This window comes from Eriocheir sinensis, chromosome 64 (genome assembly GCF_024679095.1).
Source record: "Eriocheir sinensis breed Jianghai 21 chromosome 64, ASM2467909v1, whole genome shotgun sequence".
NCBI lineage: Eukaryota > Metazoa > Arthropoda > Malacostraca > Decapoda > Varunidae > Eriocheir > Eriocheir sinensis.
Window position 1 is genome coordinate 9,124,331 of NC_066572.1, and position 12,326 is coordinate 9,136,656.

The 12,326-nt window shown below is 46.7% G+C and overlaps 1 long non-coding RNA gene across 2 annotated transcripts in view; it reads right to left on the reverse strand.

Moving 5' to 3' along the window:
* Positions 1 to 9,089, reverse strand: part of LOC126987390 (uncharacterized) — a 26,184-nt gene extending 17,095 nt beyond the window's left edge. Inside the window, exon 1 of one of the 2 annotated variants that reach the window (XR_007740861.1) lies at positions 8,911 to 9,089. This is a non-coding gene — a long non-coding RNA (uncharacterized LOC126987390). The remainder of the gene's footprint in view (positions 1 to 8,910) is intronic. The other variant, XR_007740863.1, reaches the window with a different exon arrangement.
* Between the last annotated feature and the right edge of the window lie 3,237 nt (positions 9,090 to 12,326).

The following is a 12,326-nucleotide window of genomic DNA, read 5'->3' on the forward strand; positions in this document are numbered from 1 at the left end:
TGAGTGGAAATGAAGGGAATTTGAGTGGAAAGGAAGGGAATTTGAGTGGAAAGGAAGGGAATTTGAGTGGAAAGGAAGGGAATTTGATTGGAGGAAAGGAAGGGAATTATTTGAGTGGAAAGGAAGGGAATTTGAGTGGAAAGGAAGGGAATTTGAGTGGAAAGGCAGGGAATTTGAGTGGAAAGGAAGGGAATTTGAGTGGAAAGGAAGGGAATTTGAGTGGAAAGGAAGGGAATTTGACTGGAAAGGAAGGGAATTTGAATGGAAAGGAAGGGAATTTGAATGGAAAGGAAGGGAATTTGAGTGGAAAGGAAGGTAATTTGAGTGGAAGAGGAGGGAATTTGAGTGGAAAGCAAGGGAATTTGAGTGGAAAGGAAAGGAATATGAGTGGAAAGGTAGGGAATTTGAGTGGAAAGGAATTTGAATGGAAAGGAAGGAATTTGAGTGGAAAGGAAGAATTTGATTGGAGGAAAGGAAGGAATTATTTGAGTGGAAAGGAAGGAATTTGAGTGGAAAGGCAGGAATTTGAGTGGAAAGGAAGGAATTTGAGTGGAAAGGAAGGAATTTGAGTGGAAAGGTAGGGAATTTTAGTGGAAAGGCTGGGAATTTGAGTGGAAAGGAAGGGAATTTGAGTGGAAAGGAAAAGAATTTGAGTGGAGGAAAGGAAGGGAATTTGAGTGGAAAGGAAGGGAATTTGAGTGGAAAGGAAGGGAATTTGAATGGAAAGGAAGGGAATTTGAGTGGAAAGGAAGGGAATTTGAGTGGAAAGGAAGGGAATTTGAATGGAAAGGAAGGGAATTTGAATGGAAAGGAAGGGAATTTGAATGGAAAGGAAGGGAATTTGAATGGAAAGGAAGGGAATTTGAGTGGAAAGGAAGGGAATTTGAATGGAAAGGAAGGGAATTTGAGTGGAAAGGAAGGGAATGTGAGTGGAAGGTAAGGGAAATTGATTGGAAAGGAAGGAATTTGAATGGAAGGAAGGAATTTGAATGGAAAGGAATGGAATTTTAATGGATAGGAAGGGAATTTGAGTGGAAAGGAAGGGAATTTGAATGGAAAGGAAGGGAATTTGAGTGGAAAGGAAGGGAATTTGAATGGAAAGGAAGGGAATTTGAGTGGAATGGAAGGGAATCTGAGCGGAAAGAAAGGGAAATTGAATGGAAAGGAAGGGAATTTGAGTGGAGGAAAGGAAGGGAATTTGAGTGGAAAGAAAGGAAAGAAAGGGAATTTGAGTGGAAAGAAAGGAAAGAAAGGGAATTTGAGTGGAAAGGAAGGGAATTTGAGTGGAAATGAAGGGAATTTGAGTCGAAATGAAGGGAATTTGAGTGGAAAGGGAGGGAATTTGAGTGGAAAGGAAGGGAATTTGAGTGGAAAGGAAGGGAATTTGAGTGGAAAGGAAGGGAATTTGAGTGGAAAGGAAGGGAATTTGAGTGGAGGAAAGGAAGGGAATTATTTGAGTGGAAAGGAAGGGAATTTGAGTGGAAAGGAGGAGAATTTGAGTGGAGGAAAGGAAGGGAATTTGAGTGGAGGAGAGGAAGGGAATTTGAGTGGAAAGGAAGGGAATTTGAGTATTTAAAATTCAGCCATGCACATGTTGCGTTTCTACAGTGCCAGATGATAGAAAGTATATGCTAAGTATGGCAGGGCGGTTTGTGGTAACGACCGTCATCGCTGTTCATGAGGCGTGGTCATTTACAGGGGTGGCAGGGGTCGGAAAGGGGTAAGGGTGGGGGTCACGATCCAAGTAGGGCAAGTAGGTAAAAGAAAATGCAAGTAAACAATATATAAATAAATAAATCACAGGGGAGGGGCGATAGGAATACGGAGAGGGAGGTTGTGGGATGTATTAAAAGGTCAGTGCAGACAACGATGGTAAGTAGAGATATGATGGGTGGACATGATGCTGCTGGCGTACACCCGCGGACACCTCAAAACGGAAGCCATGCCGGTCGTTAGCACAAAGCATGTTAATAGTTGTACCATCACACTATATAGGGCGGTATCACAAGGCACCTTCGCTTCTCACATTGACTATTTCTAAAGGTCAAAGAATGGATGAATCGGGTCCTAATGAGTGTTTCTTTGAAGTTCATGCTACTGAGGAAGGATCAAACTACCACCAGGGTCATGAAACTACTGATGGAAATGCCGTCAAATCATACGAAAGCCTTGTCAAATATGTGAACTTGGGCGGCGAAATGTTTTAAAATACGACCCATAGTATGTATTTCCTGGGGGTTGTGATGGCAGGCTCCTCCCTTCTCCTTTGCTGCACACCTCCAACAACAAACTATCCTGCCATACCCAGCATATACTTTCCAATTATGAGAGAGAGAGAGAGAGAGAGAGAGAGAGAGAGAGAGAGACCGGGGCAGTCCCTTTTTCCTTTTCCTCCCTTCGCTCATCGCCTCCCGTTTCACCTCCCTCCTCTACTTCTTCACTCCCTTCTGTTTCTTCTATTTCATCATCACCATCTTCACCTCTCCCTTTACGTCAACAACCATCACGTCATGGCCACACTTCCCTCCGACTATTGACAATTAATTTCCGTAGTATCAAAAACAAAATAGCCCAATTACACCATCTAATCACCTCACATAACCCCGACATAATAGTAGGGACTGAGTGAGACTTGGTTGACTCCTGCGGTGACAGTAGGGAGCTTTTCCCTCCCCCCTTTAGTATATGACCGCTTTTCGTAAGGACCGCCCGACAGACAGCACAGGCCTGCCCTTGACACAGACTGCGAAATCCCCTGGGTCCAGTTACAAACCTTCAACTGTAAATCTCTTCTTATTGCTGCTTTTTACAGACCGCCTTCTACTAATGCAGACTATTTACACAACCTTCAAATTTCTCTTTCACGCATACAGGCAGACAAACACATCTGGATCACAGGTGATTTCAACCTCCCCGACATTGACTGGACTGCAATATCCCCATTTGATCCTCCCGATGCTGACGCCCCAACCCCGTTATTCCCCACACAAACAGACGCCAACTACACGACACATTCGTTGACGTCATAAATACACTTTCACTCACAAACAGTACTCCAGCCAACACGAACACATACGGTAACGCGCCCCGCTGGCCACGGTGGTCCTTTGACCACAGCACACACACTTGACCTTTTTCTCACCAACAACATTCTTAACATTGCAAACACTCAGGTTGTTCCAGGACTTAGTAAGGTAAAGTTGGTGGCATACGCTGTAGCAGTGCGTGGCCTCGGTGCTCATCTCCGTAACATTGGCCCTTGAGCCTGTGGTGGGAGGGGGCCCATTACCCCGGTACACGGGGCCAGTGTGACATCCAGGTTACCACAGTTTACCTTCCCCGGGTTTCCCCAGGTACCCATTTATCGACCAACCCAAAAGGGAGGATGAACAGCTGGATGAGCTGCACGCCGACTGCCCGGGCCGGGATTCGAGCCCGGGCCCGCGGGAGTAGAAGCCAGGCACGCTGACCACTAGACCACGGAGGCGGACTTAGTGACCATGACATACTAATCATTTACGCTGACCTCCGACCGATTAGACATAAACAGAGACCCAGACAGATATTCCTTTATTCAAGGGCTGACTTAGACATGATCAAACAAGACCTACTGCTTTCAGCACTGACTTTTTTGCGACAGACCCACACACAAGACTTCTGTCCACCAACTGGAACAACCTGAAACACACCATACACGACTCTTATGAACAGACACATACCACACACACACACAAGACTTCTGTCCACCAACTGGAACAACTTGAAACACACCATACACGACTCTTATGAACAGACACACACACACACACACACACACACACACACACACACACACACACACAAGACTTCTGTCCACCAACTGGAACAACCTGAAACACACCATACACGACTCTTATGAACAGACACAACACACACACACACACACACACACACACACACACACACACACACACACGACTTCTTTCCACCAACTGGAACAACCTGAAACACACCATACACGACTCTTATGAACAGACACATACCACACACACACACACACACACACACACACACACACACGACTTCTTTCCACCAACTGGAACAACCTGAAACACACCATACACGACTCTTATGAACAGACACATACCACACACACACACACACAAAAAAAAAAAAAACACTTTCTAGTAGGTACACACTCCCCTTGTTTTCCAGGGATCTACGCAGACAACATCGCAAGAAACAAAGACTCTACAGACGCGCGCAGACATACAACACAACAGATAACTGGACCGCCTACAAAAACCACCAAAAGACATTTGCCAAAAACATAAAAGTAGCGGAACGCAAACACATCGCAACTTACCTCGCAGACAACGTAAGAAATAACAAAAACTTTTTTTTAAATTCCTTAAAACGCGCAAACACGACACTAACACGATTACATCACTGAAAGACAACACTAACACATTAGTAACCAGCCCACAACACAAAGCACAAATACTCAACACACAGTTCCAATCGGTATACACACAAGAACACAACCTGACACCAAACATGCCACACAGCCCCTTCCTCCCGATAGCCCCCCTTGACATTACGACTAACGGAATACAGAAATTACTGGAAGGACTCGACACAACTAAATCCACTGGCCCCGACAACATTCCCGCCTTCATCCTAAAATCCTTTGCCCCCATCCTGCAGGCCATATTTAATGACGAGATTTTCTATTCTCTTTTTCCATTATTCTCTCGGTCCCACACGTCCTCTGCGTGTATCGAAACACACGAGAAATTAATCACAACAAGGAGAGGGTATTCCCCGGCTGCCTAGGATTGAACCCGCGACCAGCGTGACGGAAGAACCACTCCTTACCGAGTCGGCCAAAGGGGTACCCCGCTGGCTAAGTGGGTTATGGGAGGCTCGTTCATCAGGCATAGTTGCCGCACTACACATATACACCCAATCCCTATCATCCACCTCATTACCCTCTGACTGGCTTTTGGCAAACATTAATCCATTGCTAATGACAGGTGACCGGACTGACCCAGCCAATTATCGCCCCATCTCACTAACATCGATTCCATGTAAAATTTTGAACACATAATACACAAACACATGATGCGTCACCTTGACACAAACAACATCCTTACTGACTCACAACACGGCTTTCGACCCAAACGCTCATGTGAATCGCAACTCATTACTACATTTCATGACATGACGAGGCTACTTGACCGACGTGACATTAAACAAGTTGACGCTATTGTTTTAGATTCTGCCAAAGCCTTTGACAAAGTCCCGCACAAAAGACTGACATTAAAATTGAAATACTACGGTATTTCAGGACCTATTCTTCACTGGATCACTGCATTTCTTACTAACCGGACTCAACGCGTTCTTCTTGACGGATCTTCATCTGACACTGTCCCTGTTTCTTCAGGTGTCCCACAAGGCGCCGCTCAAGGCCCCCTTCTTTTCCTTCTGTACATTAACGATCTTCCACTCTCAACAGAGTGAGTGACCGTGGTGCTGAGCGGAGGTGTTGCGCCTAGCTCCGCACAGAAAGTGTCGACATGGCCGCTGTTAGGGCCAAGGGACTGGGGGATTTGTGTTATGTTTGCGCAAAATTCACGGGCGAGAAGTTGACTGGTTGCTGTTTGTGCACTAGGTGGTGTCATGTGAAGTGTGCTAATTTGTCTGGGATCAACCTGGATAATATACCTAAAATAAATTGGATATGCACCCCATGCCTCCATAAAGCGTCTCTGGCTACCAGCAGTGTGGAAAAATTGGATGAATTCAAGCAAGAATTATCTAAGGAAATATCTGTGGTTAAGGATGAGGTTGAATCAAGGGCTGTGAAGGTGCAGGAGGAGCTGGGATCAGTTGTTGACACGCTTAAATGTGCTGAGCATGCTGAATCCAGTTGGGCTGAGGTGGCAAAGAGAGGCAAGAAGGTCAAGAAGAATCTCTTAGTTGTAAAAGCTTCTACACAGGAAAAGAAGGCGACAGACATTTACATATTTACATAGAAAATCAGACCACACAGACCCCATGGTCCAGACTAGGTGGTCTGTCCTGAAACCTAAGTGATTCAACGTTAATCAGATGGCTCCAAAACGTTGCATTTCAACTCTAGTTAATATTAAGTTGAAGGAAGTGACGGTCGAGCTTGTTTTTGAAGGAGTCAATCGTGTTACACTGGACCACTGACGGTGGGAGCTTATTCCATTCTCGCACTACAACGTTGGTGAAGAAAAATTTGGTGCAGTCTGAATTTACTTGTCTACATTTGAGTTTTACGCCATTGTTCCTCGTACGCAAAGTGTCATCGATCATAATTAATGTTTATCTGTCTTCATTCGTGAAACCATTAAGAAGTCTCCCAGGCATTGAATGGCATTCAAATAACTGATTCAAGATTTACAAATAGAGGTAACATTGTCATGAACTTTGAAAATGAGAACACAAGGGCTGAGGCTGCTCAAAAACTGGAGTCTGTTGAGCAAATTAGTACCAAGAGTGTTGGAAAGATGAAACCAAAGATCATGATATGCAATGAGCATAAAGAGAAGACCAAGGAAAAAATAAAGGAGACCATCTTAGACCACAATGAGTTCTTACACTCAATTGATTATGTTGAGAATAAGATTGAGCTAATTTTTAGTAGGCCTGCGGCTGGCGGTACGATGCACTACATAATGAGGTGTGACCCAACTGTAAGAGAGCTGATTCACAAGAATCATGACAAGTTAAAATTAGAATGGGGAATATACACAGTGAGAGACAGATACCATGCAATTATATGTTATCATTGTCAGAGATATGGCCATCTTGAGCCAACTGTACTGCCAAGACCAATGGAGACGCCCCAAATTGTTTCAAATGCGCTGGCAATCATAAATCACAGGAGTGCACCATGGCTGAGAAGAAATGCATAAATTGTGTGAGGTTCAAGAAGCCTGAAGTCAACCACTCGGCGAATGACCAATGTTGTGTAGTTCTCCAGACTGAAATTGAGAGAATTCGTAACATGACCGATCATGGCTATTAATTAGTGCTTGTACTCAAAGATAAATTGTGTGTGATGAATGTTCAGTGTGGTGAAAATGATCGTTGGATGTGGCCATATTCACCCAGTCCCAATCATCCACCTCATTACCCTCTGACTGGCTTTTGGCAAACATTAATCCATTGCTAATGACAGGTGACCGGACTGACCCAGCCAATTATCGCCCCATCTCACTCACAAAATTTTCGAACACATAATACACAAACACATAATGAATCACCTTGACACAAACAACATCTTTACTGACTCACAACACGGCTTTCGACCCAAACGCTCATGTGAATCGCAACTCATTACTACATTTCATGACATGACGAGGCTACTTGACCGACGTGACATCACACAAGTTAACGCTATTATTTTAGATTTTGCCAAACCCTTCGACAAAGTCCCACACAAAAGACTGACATTAAAATTGAAATACTACGGTATTTCAGGACCTATTCTACACTGGATCACTGCATTTCTTACTAACCGGACTCAACGCGTTCTTGACGGATCTTCATCTGGCACTGTCCCTGTTTCTTCAAGTGCCCCACAAGGCCCCCTTCTTTTCCTCCTGTACATTTACCATCTCCCACTCTCAACGCCTAACTCTTCCACTAGACTATTTGCCGACGATAGTTTGCTGTTTAGGGCAGTAAAGACTACCGACGACTGCATCATCATTTCATCGACGCCTGCTTCTAGGAGCTCCCACCAGGGGATGGCCACGGCAGAAGAGCTTCCAACTTTTTCTATCCAGACACTCCCTCCTTGCCTGCTCAAAGTTTCTCAAAGATCTTTCCCCCCTCTCCCTAACGTAGTCTTGCACCCTATCTCTCCATTTCACTGGAGGTAGTCCTCTAGCATTCCCTCCCTCTATCTCACTCACATACACCCTTCTGGTCATCTTACTCTCCTCCATTCGCTCCATGTGGCCAAACCACTTTAAAGTCTGTCGCTTCACTTCTTCCACCACTCCACACTTCTTCCCTTCACCCCTGTGACACATTACAAAACGCTCGTACACACTTTCATTACTCATTCCATCCATTCTACTCACACTACAAGCACTCCTCAAATAACTCATTTCCACTGTCTGCACTCTAGACCTCTGACTTTCATTCCAGGCCCACGTTTCAGTTGCATATGTGAGGGTTGGTACTATTACTGTCTGCCGACGACTGCAGACTACTACAAAAGACTTGGACGCCCTCCAGCGGTGGGAGCGCACCTGGCAAATACACTTCCGACCAGACAAATGGAAACGGTTAAGATTCACCAGAGCTCACAACCCCATCCATCACATTTACACTCTCCATAATTCAGACCTTGAATCAGTCCACACATACAAGTATCTTGGTGTCCACCTCTCCACTAACCTTAAGTTCAACACCCACATAGACCACATCAGTGCCACAGCCAACCGAACCCTGGGGTACCGAAGGAGGAATTTACATAACTGCACACCTGACATTAAACACATAGCTAATGACACTTGTGAGACCAACACTTGATTACTGCTCCACGGTGTGGGATCCTTACACACACAGAAACATTGATAGGTTAGAACAAATCAACACCAAGGCGGCTAGGTTCATTACAAACAATTACACTCGAACGCCTGGCATCACAACACGGATCAAACAACAGATAAACATGGACCCTCTTCACATACGCAGACAAGCACACAGACTTACACTTATGTACAAGATCACAACACTCACATTGACATTGATCCACAAACATACCTACACAACGCAAACAATCACTCGTACTTTCCACGCACCATACGTGACTGCAACAGCCTCCCTCAACAGATTTTAGAGTGCGGTACAATAGACTCATTCAGAAAACAAATACACACTCACTTGTTGTAGTGCGGCGACGGCCTGATGAACGAGCCTCCCATAACCCACTTAGCCAGGGGGGTACCTCTTTGGCCGACTCGGTAAGGAGCGGCTCTCCCGTCACGCTGGTCTGGTCGCGGGTTCAATCCCAGGCAGCCGCCGAATACCCTGATCTTGATTCATTTCTCGTGTGTTTCGATACACGCAGAGGACGTGTGGGACCGAGAGAGTAATAGAAAAAAGAGAATAGAAAATCTCGTCATTAAATTGTCACCACAACACACCAACACGAACAATGACACTTGATTCACTCCCCTCCCCTGCACACCCGGCTCCCCCGTCCCCCCAACAGCCAACACAAATATGCGTGTTATGCACCGAACTATAATTCTTGCCGAAAATTAGGGCAGGGTGTCAATACACACTCACTTGTCACCACAACACACCAACACGAACAATGACACTTGATTCACTCCACTCCCCTGCACACTCGGCTCCCCCGTCCCCCCAACAGCCAACACAAATATGCGTGTTATGCACCGAACTATAATTCTTGCCGAAAATTAGGGCAGGGTGTCAATACACACTCACTTGTCACCACAACACACCAACTCTAACAGTGACACTTGATTCACTCCCCTCCCCTGCACACCCGGCTCCCCCGTCCCTCCAACAGCCAACACAAATATGCGTGTTATGCTGAATGGGTGCCCTGCGCATTAAATATCAAGATCAAGAAGTATCAGACATGAAAACTGAACCAATGGATATTTGTGATATTATTCGTGAAAGCAATTAAGACACTCACTCACTCACTACGATGTTTGAGAATAAGTGCATTGAAGACTATTACTGAGGCTAACGTTGTAATTGTTGACGGCCCTCGAGAGCGCTGCATCAGCGGCGGAGCAGGGCATGAAACCTCATCTACGGTAAACGGTAAACACCTACTATCCATATCAGACCCTATGACATACCGTTTTTCACAAATATCTTTCAAACGAAGACTCGGATCCGCATGGGGCTTTGGCACAGATTGCTTCACACACTCCGCTAATTTTTGACGCTATTGTGCAATGCCAGATGCGGTTAATTATGGCGTTTACTCGTGACTGTGATGGCAAAACCTGCGTGAGCCACTTACACATTCGAACAGGTGAGGCGTGACGTATTTGTGACGTGTATCCACCGCCTACCTCCACCCCTGGCTTCCCCTACTCCCACCCCTCCCTTTCCCTCCCTCCTACCCTCCTTCTCCCCCGCACTCTCTCCCCACGCCCTCTTTCTCCCCTATACCTGCCCCCCTCTCTCTCTCTCTCCTCCGAGGAAAATGATCGAATGTTTTAAAATACTTAATGGTTTCACGAATGCAGACAGAACAAAATTGTTTATGATCGATGACACTTTGCGAACGAGGAACAATGGCACAAAACTCAAATGTAGACAAGTAAATTCAGACTGCACCAAATTTTTCTTCACCAACGTTGAAGTGCGAGAATGGAATAAGCTCCCACCATCAGTGGTCCAGTGTAACTCGATTGACTCCTTTAAAAACAAGCTCGACCGTCACTTCCTTGAACTTAATATTCACTAGAGTAGAAAAGCAACATTTTGGAGCCATCTAATTAATGTAGAATCACTTAGGTTTAAGGACAGACCATCTAGTCTGGACCATGGGGTCTGTGTGGTCTGATTTTCTATGTAAATCTCTCTCTCTCTCTCTCTCTCTCTCTCTCTCTCTCTCTCTCTCTCTCTCTCTCTCTCTCTCTCTCTGTCTCACTTGTGATGTACACGAGATATGAATACATGCACACGTATGACTTGAATTAATGGCAGATAAATATGAATTATATGAAGTCTGCATCAGCATCAACAGTGCTGACGAGGATGACCTGTTTGTCGATGGTGATGAATTTTGAATTAATATATATATATATATATATATATATATATATATATATATATATATATATATATATATATATATATATATATATATATTGTTACGCCACCCCCTACCACAACCATCCACGGGCAGGCAGGCGGCGAGATCCCCACCAGAACAGCCACACGGGCACCAGTCACTCACAGCGGCCCACACAGAACACCGAGGGGAGGAGAGAACGAGGCAGGGCACAAAGGATACACGTTCAACACTAAGTTCTAGTTTAATGACAGGTTCCTCACACAGTACAGAGTACAGCAACTTTCAAGGCACAGAACAGTTAGTTAATCAGGCACAGTACAGGGGCACGGCAGACACGCACACCGGATGCACACAGCTCGCGAGCGGAGCAGCTCAACACTCTCTCAAGCCCAGACACGCGTCTTCACTACAACTCCTCAGCCACCCTTGCTCCCCCACTGCTCGACTCAGCACTTCCTGCCCGGCGGCCCGGCGGCCCCGGGCCCCCTCCTGTCTCTCTTGTCCCAACAAGTAGAGTTGCACCATGCTGAGCTAACATTGCATCATGCTACAAGTTCATCACATTACACATACAATCATTCACATACAGCACATTCGTAACACTATCTCCCCCTTCAGAAGGCAGTCGACCCGGCTGCCCCAACATTCAACAAACAAAACACATGAAATAAATCAAACTAATCAGTCCCCTGGGACATCACTAAAGTCTCTTAACCATCCCGGCCGACGCCTCTCTCGCCGAGGGCGCCGCTGGGATGCGGGCGGCGGTAGGCAGGCGGTGGCACCCAGAGCGGCGTCGTCGGCCCCAGGTACTTGCTCAGGGTCGTCACTGACATCTGCCGCTTCGCCCGCACCGCCCATGTTCTCGTTCGCCCCTTGGTCGACCTCTGACACGTCCTCGTCGCTGCTGCTGGGGCTCACGTCCTCTCCTGCGCCGGTCGTATGTCTCCTTCATGGCCTGGCCTGCCACCTTGAGCTTGCCCCGTACGCGTCGGTGCACCTCAGCCAGGCTTTCCTGCAGTGCCGCTGCGAAGCCAGAGGTGACGGTGGGCAAGCTCACGTCGGGAGGCCGCCCCGTGGCCAAATCCACCGGTAGCCTGAGCTCCCGGCCGAACACTGAACACAGAAAAATACATGCAATACACATAAATCAGTCTGTCCTCCACAGTCTCTTCTCGCGCCCCCAAGGGGCTCCGCCTGTCAGCCACGCCGTCGACCAGCCGCCAGTCCTCAGTGGGCTCTTCCACGCCATCCACTCCACGTGACGCTCGGGACAGTCGACACCGGCTCCTGGCCTCCACCCTCGGGGCAAGGTGCCCTCGCTCAGCCGTGACTACCTCCCCACGCAGCCATGCTCGTAAACCTCCTGGAAGCAAAGGGCACCATTCCGGTCACGCTCTCCAGCTCCCGTCCGAGGCCACCACGAGCCTTACTGGCCTGCGTCAGGTAGTCGAGGCCCAGCAAGCACGGCTCGTCTCGATCGGCGACGTCCATCGGCCGGCGCTCCACA